Below are 12788 nucleotides of genomic sequence, written 5' to 3' on the forward strand. Positions count from 1 at the left end.
ATAATTCTTTGTACATGCACAAGCTACCAACAGGGAATTTTCACTTAACCCCAGCTCGCTCCTGGCGCATACTCCCTCTGCAGTAATAACATGTTTCCTACTTACTGTCTTACTTTACATCTCCTAATGACCTGGATTATGATTCATCATGAATGTCATTAATGACATTAATGAGCCTTGGGCACACATGAATGAGCCTTGGGCGCCCAAGGCCTTGATGTCAGTTTATCGGTTTTCCTTCCTTGCTGGAATTTTGTTAGGTATTAACCACTGTGTAACGGAGCTCCGTGTACCCCGACCGAGTACCCTCCGTTGATGGATGCTCCTAGCGCTCTCAGAGGACTCCAAGCACTGCAGACGACACCACAACCACCGCAGGCTCCACAACCGCCGTAGCTTAACTGGAGCCGCGCCGTCTTCCGTCCACCCTGGAATGAACCTTCAGCATTCAGGAACGTGTGGGGAAGATCTCTCCTCCTGGAGAGCGTAACAGGAACAAGCTCTTAAAAGAGCTAAGTGATTAAGAGCTCAGGGGAATATGCAGCGCATAGCAATCCCCAGTGTGATATAGCAGTTCCCTCCAATAACGAGACAAGGCTACGTATTGAGGGTCAGAAGAGGTCTGAGGACTGGAACACCCAGCCTGCTTTTTATTAGGATCAGGTACATACAGGACACTCCCAGGGGGAGGATGAAATTGACCAATCACATGCATGGTAACACCCCCACGTCTCCTCCCCTCAGATAAGCACATAACCCAATTAAAACATACATTATTTTGCCCAAGTTCTGGATGTACCCCAAAAACAGGGGGTACAGCTTTAAATCTGGTATCCCCAAATAGCCCTTGTTCAGGGGAACAGTCTGTCCAAAAATCAGCCCATTCGGATGGATGGTTCGGGAGATACAGGGCTCCAAAGTTTTGACCGACCGCACAGACCAACTAGCCGAAAATAGTTCCATGAGTTTTGGCCTTGCGGTCGGTCTCCGTTCGCACGGTAAAATAGACGAAATTCTTGCCATCCATTCGCATCTTTGTGTTCGCTAGAATCCCCATACTAAGTTAAGTATAACTACCGAACGGCCGGTCGTTCGGTAGTTTCCGTGCGAAGTTCTGGATGTCTGGAGGTCTTAGCGGTATTCGCCTGTTTGCGCTGCCGATTTCAGTTCCATGCGTTCACAGGCAAACACCGCTGTTCGCACGCAAGATGGCCGCGAACACGTGGAAAAGTCCCGAAATGGCGGCCACCTATTCAGAGCACAAAGAATTCGCATGAAATCATGCGAACGGCTGTATTCTCCAGTAATGTGATTCTTATGCAATATATTCGCCTAAATCTCCTGGCTGTTAGGTTATATTAGTAGTCCAAACCTACAGCATAGATAAAGGGAAAAAGACAGTCGAATACAAGTCCATATGCCTGAATACAGGGTTTACAGTGCAATATAGTCCAGGACCATAGTCGCAGGGGAGGAGGCAGGCAAGCAGGCCTCTCCAGGACAAAGTGGCGAAGGGCACTTCGTCACACATCTCCCCTTTGGGGGGAAGACTAACCAGGCACCTGACCTTCTGTCGGTCAGTGCCTCCGTTAGTCGATCCACCAACCCACAATAAACCGATGTCCGAGTGGCCCCCCCACAACATCAAAGTACAGGAACAGCCCACCCACAACACACAGTCACTGCACCTGGGTATTTGGCTGTGGTAATGAGGCCACATGCCGAGGGTACTTGAAGGGCAGAGGCCAACTGCACTCTGCCCAGATGCCAGCTCTTCTGCTGGGGTAGCCTGCAGGACATCAGGCTCTGGACCAGGGACAAAGGTAGGGCAGAGGCCGACTGCACTCTGCCCAGCTGCCAGCTCTTCTGCTGGGGTGCTGAGACCATAATCCGGCTCAGTAGTTAAGGGAACCTGGACGTCAGGAGGGGTTAGCATCGCCTCCGTTAACCCTGGTGCCACGCTAGGAGTTAGCTGGGGAGGGGAATTTGTACTTACCCCCTCCTCTGGGTGTCCCGGTGAGGGTAGTTGGGGATCTGGAAGGGCTGTCCAGCATCCCTGTAGGTCAGGCACAGAGACCACGGTCCCATCTGCGCCGTCTGGAGGATTGGTGTCTCCCCTTGTTGGGGGAAGCTGCCGCTGGGGAGAGGGGGTGCTGTGCTCCTCTCCTGGAAACACAGGCTGCCGTTGGAGAGGGAGACCGCCTGTCTCCACTCCCTTACCATGGTCCTGTTGCTGTAGAGAGGGACCAACTGTCTCTGCTCTCTGTAGGACACACGGCTGCTGGGGGGGGAAGGACGGCACCTTCGGCCCCCTGGGGTACACACTGCCGCTGGAGAGGGAGACCGCCTGTCTCCACTCCCTTACCATGGTCCTGTTGCTGTAGAGAGGGACCAACTGTCTCTGCTCTCTGTAGGACACACTGCTGCTGGGGGGGAAGGACGGCACCTTCGGCCCCCTGTAACTCACGCTGTTGTTGGGGCGCAGGGACGGAATACCTTGCCCTCACTGCCCGATATTCTGCTTCCATCTGCAGATACTCCGCCAGTTCTCTCCTCACTATCGGTACAACTTCCTCTGTTAGGAGGGGCCCGTAGATAGCCAACCGCCGCTTCAGCATAGCGTCAAACTGTACGTGACTATACCAATAGTCCAGTTTTGCTTGGTGTTCCCAGGATGCTGTTCCTCGCACTAGGGAAGCCATCCTGTTGTAGCTAGGGGCGCTGCCCAATGGCTAGCGTTGCCCTCAATTGTAACTCCAAACGTTACCCGTGTCTCTGAGCTGCTTCTCCTCGCACTAGGACGCCATCCCACCGCTGCCACCAATGTAACGGAGCTCCGTGTACCCCGACCGAGTACCCTCCGTTGATGGATGCTCCTAGCGCTCTCAGAGGACTCCAAGCACTGCAGACGACACCACAACCACCGCAGGCTCCACAACCGCCGTAGCTTAACTGGAGCCGCGCCGTCTTCCGTCCACCCTGGAATGAACCTTCAGCATTCAGGAACGTGTGGGGAAGATCTCTCCTCCTGGAGAGCGTAACAGGAACAAGCTCTTAAAAGAGCTAAGTGATTAAGAGCTCAGGGGAATATGCAGCGCATAGCAATCCCCAGTGTGATATAGCAGTTCCCTCCAATAACGAGACAAGGCTACGTATTGAGGGTCAGAAGAGGTCTGAGGACTGGAACACCCAGCCTGCTTTTTATTAGGATCAGGTACATACAGGACACTCCCAGGGGGAGGATGAAATTGACCAATCACATGCATGGTAACACCCCCACGTCTCCTCCCCTCAGATAAGCACATAACCCAATTAAAACATACATTATTTTGCCCAAGTTCTGGATGTACCCCAAAAACAGGGGGTACAGCTTTAAATCTGGTATCCCCAAATAGCCCTTGTTCAGGGGAACAGTCTGTCCAAAAATCAGCCCATTCGGATGGATGGTTCGGGAGATACAGGGCTCCAAAGTTTTGACCGACCGCACAGACCAACTAGCCGAAAATAGTTCCATGAGTTTTGGCCTTGCGGTCGGTCTCCGTTCGCACGGTAAAATAGACGAAATTCTTGCCATCCATTCGCATCTTTGTGTTCGCTAGAATCCCCATACTAAGTTAAGTATAACTACCGAACGGCCGGTCGTTCGGTAGTTTCCGTGCGAAGTTCTGGATGTCTGGAGGTCTTAGCGGTATTCGCCTGTTTGCGCTGCCGATTTCAGTTCCATGCGTTCACAGGCAAACACCGCTGTTCGCACGCAAGATGGCCGCGAACACGTGGAAAAGTCCCGAAATGGCGGCCACCTATTCAGAGCACAAAGAATTCGCATGAAATCATGCGAACGGCTGTATTCTCCAGTAATGTGATTCTTATGCAATATATTCGCCTAAATCTCCTGGCTGTTAGGTTATATTAGTAGTCCAAACCTACAGCATAGATAAAGGGAAAAAGACAGTCGAATACAAGTCCATATGCCTGAATACAGGGTTTACAGTGCAATATAGTCCAGGACCATAGTCGCAGGGGAGGAGGCAGGCAAGCAGGCCTCTCCAGGACAAAGTGGCGAAGGGCACTTCGTCACACACTGCATATCAGGAACATCCCACAAGACTTTCCATTTTGGAGATGCTTTAACCCAGGCTTCTAGCCCATCTTTCCTGCTTCCAACGCACGAAATTCAAGAAGTGACTGTTCACTTGCTGCCTAATATATCCCACCCTTTGACATGTGACATTGGAACGATATAAATAATGTTATAGAAACACAAAACTGCTAACTATATATATATAGTATGCAGAAAAGAGGGAGTCAGACCATTAGACAAAAGCTCTAAAACTGGAAAAGTATAGGGATTCACCAAGGACCTATAAAACAATGTAGATAGATTGTAGATAGTATAAGAAATAGTAACAGTTATCCAGGAGCTTACTTAGTAGAATAGAGTTCAGAAAGTGAAAGAAAATAGTCAATGATTATAAATTATAAGGCATCCTTAAGTATACTTCACATAAATGTCTTAGAATTTAACCATTAGATATTTGATGCAGCTATTAGATACTAGTAGGACAAAGGTATCTTAAACCCTAGTTAAAGGAAAAAAGAGGAACTAGGGTAGGATGTAACCTTTCTGCCCAATTTTCATAAGAATAAAGGATACAGTAACCAGATGGTTAGAGAGTGCTTACAAAGTATCCACTACCATTGGTTAGAATAAATTCTATAAAGAAATCAAGCAAATCCAGTACGCCAAACTGGTTGCTTTAAGCAATATATATATATATATATATATATATATATATATATATATATATATATATATATCGCTGGAGAAAACTGAGAGTATAAAAGTATTTATTATAGATTATACAAATCAAAAATGAAGTAAAAATTAGATCCACAATATTAGTACCAGTCAATTACGGGTAAAAATGCAAGACAACCTTTTATACAGGCTTGGATGGATGCAGATGCTGTTCGGGATCCTGTCACCCAGATTCTGATCGCCGGTGAGGACGGCGTGCGTTCCACAGTGCGTTCCACCTCGAGCCTCACTTTGGGGAACAGGATCACGAACAGCATTGCTTTATCTGCTCTATGTCTGTGAGTGATCATTTTTCTTTTTTATGTTTGTATTGCTCAAGGTTTTATACTATGTTTGTTTTTACATAGTTTTTTCTCCCTTTTTTATATGTGCTAATGTGAAATTGATTCCAAATTATTTTAAATGTAATTTCAATCTCAATGTACATCAGAGGTTCCCAATTCATTTTTCCTGTGGAACCCTTTGACATAGTGTATCAACATCATAGAACCCCCCCAGAAAAAAAATACAAAATTACACAATTTTTTGTACGTGCCGGTGTGTGTCAAAATTTGTATATCTGTGCTTGTATGTGCCAGTGTGTGTATCTGTGTGTGTGTATCTGACACACAGATATACACACACACACACACACACACACTGGCACATAGTGGCACACAGATACACACACCTTGACACACAGTGTGTATCTGTGTGTCAATGTGTGTGTATCTGTGTGTCAAAGTGTATGTATCTGTGTTTGTATGTGCCAGTGTGTATGAATTTGACACACATATACACACACACTGGCATATAGTGGCACACAGATACACACACTGATACAGATACACACACCATGACACACAATGTGTATCTGTGTGTGTGTATGTATCTGTGCGTATCTGTATATGTGTTTGTATGTGCCGGTGTGTGTAAAGGTGTGTATATCTGTGTTTGTATCTCTGTGTCAGTGTGTATATGTGTGTGTGTGTATGTATCTCACACACAGATACACACACACACTGGCACATAGTGGCACACAGATACACACTGACACACACATTGACACACAGATACACATACACAGATACATACTGACACACACATCTTGACTCACAAATACACACACACTCAGATACACACAGTGACATATACACACTCTTGCATTCACAGATACACACTGGCACTTACACGCACTGACACACTCAGATACACACACACACTGACACACACACACAGGCACATTCAAACACACTAGCACATACACACACACACTTAGATACTCACAGGGACACATACACAAACCTTAACACACATAAACATACACTGACACATTCAGACACACATACTCTTTGACAGACACACATGCACTCTCACTGACAAACACACATACTCTTTTACAGACACATATACAAACACATATACACTCTCACTGACAATAACAGATACATTCTCACTGACAAACACATACACTCTCACACACTCACTGACAAGCACACATTCACTCTCACTGACAAACACACATATACTCTTTGACAGAAACACGAACACATACAAACTCCATAACAGACACACATTATTTTTTTTTTTTTTTACATTTTACTCCACCCAATCCACCTAATATTTGGAGTGCTGGCATGGAGTGCCTGGGGTCCAATGGGGCTGCTGAGCAGCTGGCGTGCTGAGCGTGCTGTCCCTGGGGTCCAGTGGGACTGCTGAGCAGCTGGAGTGCAGGCAGCAAGGGTGCAGTGATCTCCCTGCTCAGCTCTTAGTGATGCCGGAGCCGGAGTGATGTCATATTCCGGCTCCAGCATCACTGCTGTGCGCGCAAGGGAGCTGAGCAGGGAGATCACTGCTCACTGCTCCCTTGCCGCCTGTGACCATTCTATTTTTTAAACTTTTTGCGGAACCCCAATTGGTGTTCCACAGAACCCAAGGGTTCCACGAAACACCAATTGGGAAATGTTGGTGTACATAATCATTGAGCTTTACACTGATACCATCATGCTATTCATACACTAATACGGATTTGTTTTACTCAGAAAACAACATGATAATCATACATTAATATGTTTGTATTTGATTTTGCATTACACAACCATGTCACATTGCTGCTGCACCCCACCCCATCTGCTCCCTATTAAGGGTTAATAAGTGTACATGTGTTGCTGTACCAAAATACCCATCTCTGTCGGGAACACAGTTTAAAGGATGTCCCCCCTGACGAGCCCCTAAACAGGGCGAAACGCGCGTCGGGCTCCTCCGACATTATTCTATACTATGCTACATGCCCAACTGCTCCTGTGACTAACTCCAAACAAACTCTTTAGTTGTTTGAGATACCGACCAAGGCATCAGGGCACTTGGGCCAGCGAAAAAATAGTGCAGAATAATTGATTGACCGACCAATGGTCTTCATATATTATTTAATTACTTTACTATCGCCACTTTTAGCACGAATTTACTTGACTCACTAACAAATTACCTTCACTCTTGCTTTACTATAACTAGGTGCCCTTGAAGGCATCTTTCTTTCTTTCTCCTCTTTAAAAGCTCCACTATCAGCTGTAGGAGAAAATCTGACGAAAGTAACCGGGCTGCCCGCCTAGCCGCAAAACGGCAATTAATTGCTATTTGTATCCGTAACGGCAGGCACTATCCTAAGAGGCAACCCAGCAAGGGATACGGCACACCGACCAGACTAAACATCTGATCACTTTTCAGTGCCTGCTCCCCGCTACTTGCCCATAACGAGAGAAACACCCGTCAGCACTAAAGCAGTTACCTAATCCACAGATCTCTCCGAACTGGGAGACTACGATACCGCGTTTGCTGGCCAATTGAGTGTCACCAACATCTCCCAAGCACCGCTGAGTTACGGGAAACCTGGCATACCACTTGTAATCACTTACGGTAATTGTGCAAGAGATATACTCCTTACCATTCTGATTACAGTAGTAGCCAAATCTCTCCTCTACTCTCTAGGTGAGACGACCCCATCTCTAGAGAGAATAATAACTGAGCACTCTCCTCTATAGCCTCTTATGACCTAGAACGATAAGCTAATCCTTAGAGGTTAATGGTAAAAGAAAGTAACCATATAAATTGTGCTCTGGGAGGAAATTGTCTTATCCGGAACACACGTTGATAAAATATATGTGGCTAAGATTGCATTGTGTTATACAGGGTGATTTGACATCGGCAAGCATTTACCCAAAACACATGGTGAAAGAGAAACTCGGTTTCAAGTGTATTACGCTACACATGGTGACCTGTACTTGTGTACCCTCTTAAATTAAAGTACTAGTAAGTGGCGATATATTTGTTCTCGGGCAAGGTCTGTTGACACTACCCCGTCCGGAACTTATATTGACACATATACTTGGTCACAAGTGCATCATGCTAAACTTGATTATGTTGACACTTGTATCCATTTAAGTTACTCCAGTAGTAGACCCACACTATAGGAATAACGATGTTATGTTGACACCTGAATCCATTTGAAGTACAGCAAATAAGTTACTCCACGAGTAGACCCATACTACAGGAATAACGATAGCTGTACGTACTAAGCTGGACCACCATACACCTGTGTCCACATTTTATGTTGTGTCTTTTCCCTCTATGTTTATCCCCCTACCTACACACCCCGATTTTTCTTGTGATAGTAAGTCTGGACACTAGCCAATAGCTAGCCAGCATACTACTGAGACTTTAAATTGGTGATTGTTTATGTTAGGATCGTCTATCTCCCTATTAAAGTATCAAGTTTTTAACGCTTTTTTCAGTACACCTAACTCTCCTGGGTGTTTCACCCTAAGAATACTTTGGTTCTTAACTAATTAGGTAGATCTTTTCTGTAACGAACATCCCTATATTAGGAACATCATTAGGACAACTTTCTCCCCTTTGTACAGTTTAAAGGATGGAGCCCAAGATGCAGATAGATGCTGAAGGCAAAGAACCAAATTCACAGTACCAAAGGATTAGACGAAGAGAATAGTCGGGGAAGACAAAGGTCAGGACAGCCGGCACAGGTTCAGAAGCAATGATACAGGCAAGGGTCAAAATCAGGAACAAGATCAGGATCAGGATAAAACAGGAGAGTCTCTGAAGGTCTTTACAAAATCAGGAACACAATACAACTGAGCGAAGAGTGAAGGGTGTGTGCGACTTAAATTGGGGAAGTTGGTCTTGTTAATTGAGGTTTCAACCTAACCTCCACCTCCTGTACCTTTAACCCCTTAAGGACCAAACTTCTGTAATAAAGGGGAATCATGATATGTCACACATGTCATGTGTCCTTAAGGGGTTAAAAGGCTCTGTGTCGGTGCGCATGTGCCCTTTGATTCTCCTGAAGTTCTTCCTTCTGTGTGGTTGCATGTGGAAGCAGCAGCATTCTCACGAACAGACTTCTGTTCTTTCTGTGTTCGAAACAAACTGAGTTCTTCAGTCTAGGTGAATAGCTTTCGCATGAACAAAGGTAGCGTTCATACGCATGGAGTTCTTCCTTCTGTATCTGGTAAGTGGCGTTCGTGCAAACAGAGGTGCTGTTCGCATGAACGTGAGCGGTAGACGTAGGTGATTGAAGCGACCACGCTGCCTGGGGGGTCGCGCCCCGACACGGCGTCCTTGTGGAGTTAGTGAGAGATGCAACATGGGAGGGCGAGGTAGGTGAGTGAGGGGACAAGGACCTGATAGTCTTATTCAAGATTTTACCTTTCTGCTTAAAGAAGCAAGGTAAATTCTAAGAGGTTTTGCCTTGACGTGGCAGGTGAGCTGACACTTTAATGACCTTCAAGTTATTTAAATGTGCATATGTAATTGGGATAGTGCGCAAGTAACTTTAACTTTATTTTCATTGTATGTATTGAGGTGTATGTGTACTGTAGTCATTGCTGCCGCCCAGGAGTAGTAGGAGTTTTAACGCAGAGCTTAAAGTTGATGTTTTTATTACTAGGATCTGCTTTTTACCAGTGATATTATCATTTTAAGACTCCATACTCTGGTCAATTTATTTATCAGGTACACCTACAATGACACCTTTAATATTTCTATATCAATTTTTTGTGCAAATTATTTTTTCTATGTAATAACTGGTTATTATATTGAAGCTGCTATATTGCACTTTATTAGATTTCTGCTATAAAACTGCATTTTAGCAGTTGTGTGAGGACACATTTTATATTTATTTGTTTGAATAAAATATTTACATTACATTTAGCACAACTACCTCCTTTTGATACATTTATAATGATATGCCTATAGGGACAATGTACCGTGCTTTATCAGCTTTTGTGTAATGAATACTGGAGGTGGAATGATTATTTTGCTATGTATTGTCAAACATTTCTGGATGTGAATAGAAAATTAATACATTAGTCATTCATAGGTCATTGGCAAGTTTACAGTGTATAAAATACTGCCAAATATAACTCTTCGGGGATTCACTATACTTGGTCATTTTACAAATTTGATTTTGAAATTACCATTGGCAGGCTTAAAGGATGCCATTTCAAAATATCTTACAATAGTCTTATGCTAACTTCGATTTAATATCAATCTGCTCAGAATGTTCTGTTTATCATTTACACATAGGATTCTAGAATCTGTATTTTTTGTACCTGTTCATAAAAACAATCTATGAGTCAATCAAAAAATATACACTTTTCCAAATATGTCAATAAACACCAGTGATTTTACTGTGTTGGCAATAAAATTAGCAAACATAGAAATCCAGTGGTTAGGTGGATGTTAGATGGTATGAGTATATAAAACATGGCAAACACGCCACATGATGGTTAGTGATCTAATGCTCTTATAGGTAGGTGGTAAGGATATTCTCCTATACTATGTTACATTGAATACTGCACTCAATTTTGAATCCTTTAATATTTCTAGAGTTGTAATTTGATTATACATTTATTTGGTTTACTTCTGAATTAAACATGGTGCATTAAGCATTTATGTTTAAGGCATAGCTAAAGCTGCAAAGCACTTATGCAATCATCCTTGACATAGTCAAGTGAAATAAATATTGTGATTTATGGATAATGCCCAAAATAGCACATTAGCCTTTCCCTCTTTACTTTGAACCCAATACATTATTAATGCCTGCTACATTACTGAACTTGTATCTTTTTAGAAAGTGTCAGGACGATAAATGAGAACTGCAGATTAATGTAACTGCAGACAGATCCAGCATTTATATATTTTTTTCAATGTTCAATGTTCACCACGGGAAAATATACCATCATACTGTACATTAGAAGTATAAACAACTCATGCTAAAAAAGTATGCTTGTATCTTTAAGGGAATGCTTTAAACTGTTTCATATATACCAGTATCATAAACAAGCTTTCATTATACATAAATACCAATCATATGCTTATTTTTATAGCTAACATTCACATGCTTTGAAGCCTCCTTTGAAATCTGGTATTTATACTAATGAGATAACACATTATGCAAAATATGTTTGCACAATAAATTGAGTAGTTGTGCTAAATTAAATTCTACGTAATTGACAAATTATAAATAATTCCTTAATAAGGTCTTGGTTCTTTTTTAATTTGCTGTAGAAGTCTAACGATTTCTAAATTATATCTATAATATTCTCCATTGCTACGTAATGTTTTAGTAAAACTAAAACACCAATAACAAGTGTTGACCATAGGCAAGCATCCAGTAGATGCCTTTGGTTATCTGTTAGACCCTACATTGGCTTCCTGTAAGATATAGGGCTCATTTTAAAATTCTCGTTCTTGCTTTTAAATCTATACATAATGCTGCTCCCACCTATCTATCCTCCCTAATACACAAGTATGTCCCGGCTAGGCCGTTAGGTTCTGCTGAAGACTTACGTCTATCTTCTGTCCACACTCCCACCTCTGATGCTCGCCTTCAAGATTTCTCGAGGGCTGCACCATTCCTGTGGAACTCCCTTCCCTCCTCCGTTAGATGCTCACCCAGTCTCCACTCATTAAAATCATTAAAAACCCACTTCTTCATAAAAGTGTATTAATTAAACTGTTAATAGCTCCCGACTGATTCCTCTCTTGCAACTGTCATTAGTCTAGTACTATCCTTACCATTATAGTACTATCCATATCCATTAGTACTATCCTTACCTTTTTGTCACTTTACCCCACTACCTCTAGCATCTAAGCTCATTGAGCAGGGCTCTCAAACCCTCTGTTCCTGTGTGTCCAACTTGTCTGGTTACAACTGCATGCTTGTTCGGCCACCCACTGTAAAGCACTGCAGAATTTGTTGGCGCAATATAAATAATAACATAATCATTATAATAATCTGTTGAACAGAAAGGACTGGCTAACTGCAAACATGATTTAGGGATGCCTAAAAGTGGGTGTTACAGGTGCATAAATTGCCAGAGTTAAATACCACTTCATCCACCCAGAGAAGAGGGTTTTTGTCCAGACAAAAAATAGCTATACCATGAGTACCATTAAATTGTATTAAATGTTTTTTTTATTTTGATGAAAAAGTAAGTGCTATCATTTTACAGATTAATAGAAAAAGCATGTGGTGGCCTGCGCAGAGGCATACACATCAAAGTGAGTTAACAATGATATAGAATGATTATGCTTATACTTTGCGGGATGGTAGATATGTAAGGCATCGATAAGTATACAGGCTTATAGATGATAGTTGTAAAGCGTAATTGGGTGCAATACAATTCTTACTTAGACATTGGCGAATAATCCGTTACAGTGTGAAACAAACGTGATGATGCAATATGCTGGCATTGTGTTTGAACATTTACCACATTGTAAGGGGCATTTACCAGCATGTATCTGAGTAATAGCTCGAGTAGAGTTTTGGATGTGGGCCTGTATGTCATGAACAAGTAGAGCGCAATGGCACCCAACTATAAAGGGGTCAGGCTACTAAAAACATAAAGAGCGGAACATCCTGACTACTGCTGACCTTTACATTTTGTGCTGAATCCGTTTTTATTAAATTCAA

The sequence above is a fragment of the Pelobates fuscus genome, chromosome 4 (genome assembly GCF_036172605.1).
Source record: "Pelobates fuscus isolate aPelFus1 chromosome 4, aPelFus1.pri, whole genome shotgun sequence".
NCBI classification, from domain to species: domain Eukaryota; kingdom Metazoa; phylum Chordata; class Amphibia; order Anura; family Pelobatidae; genus Pelobates; species Pelobates fuscus.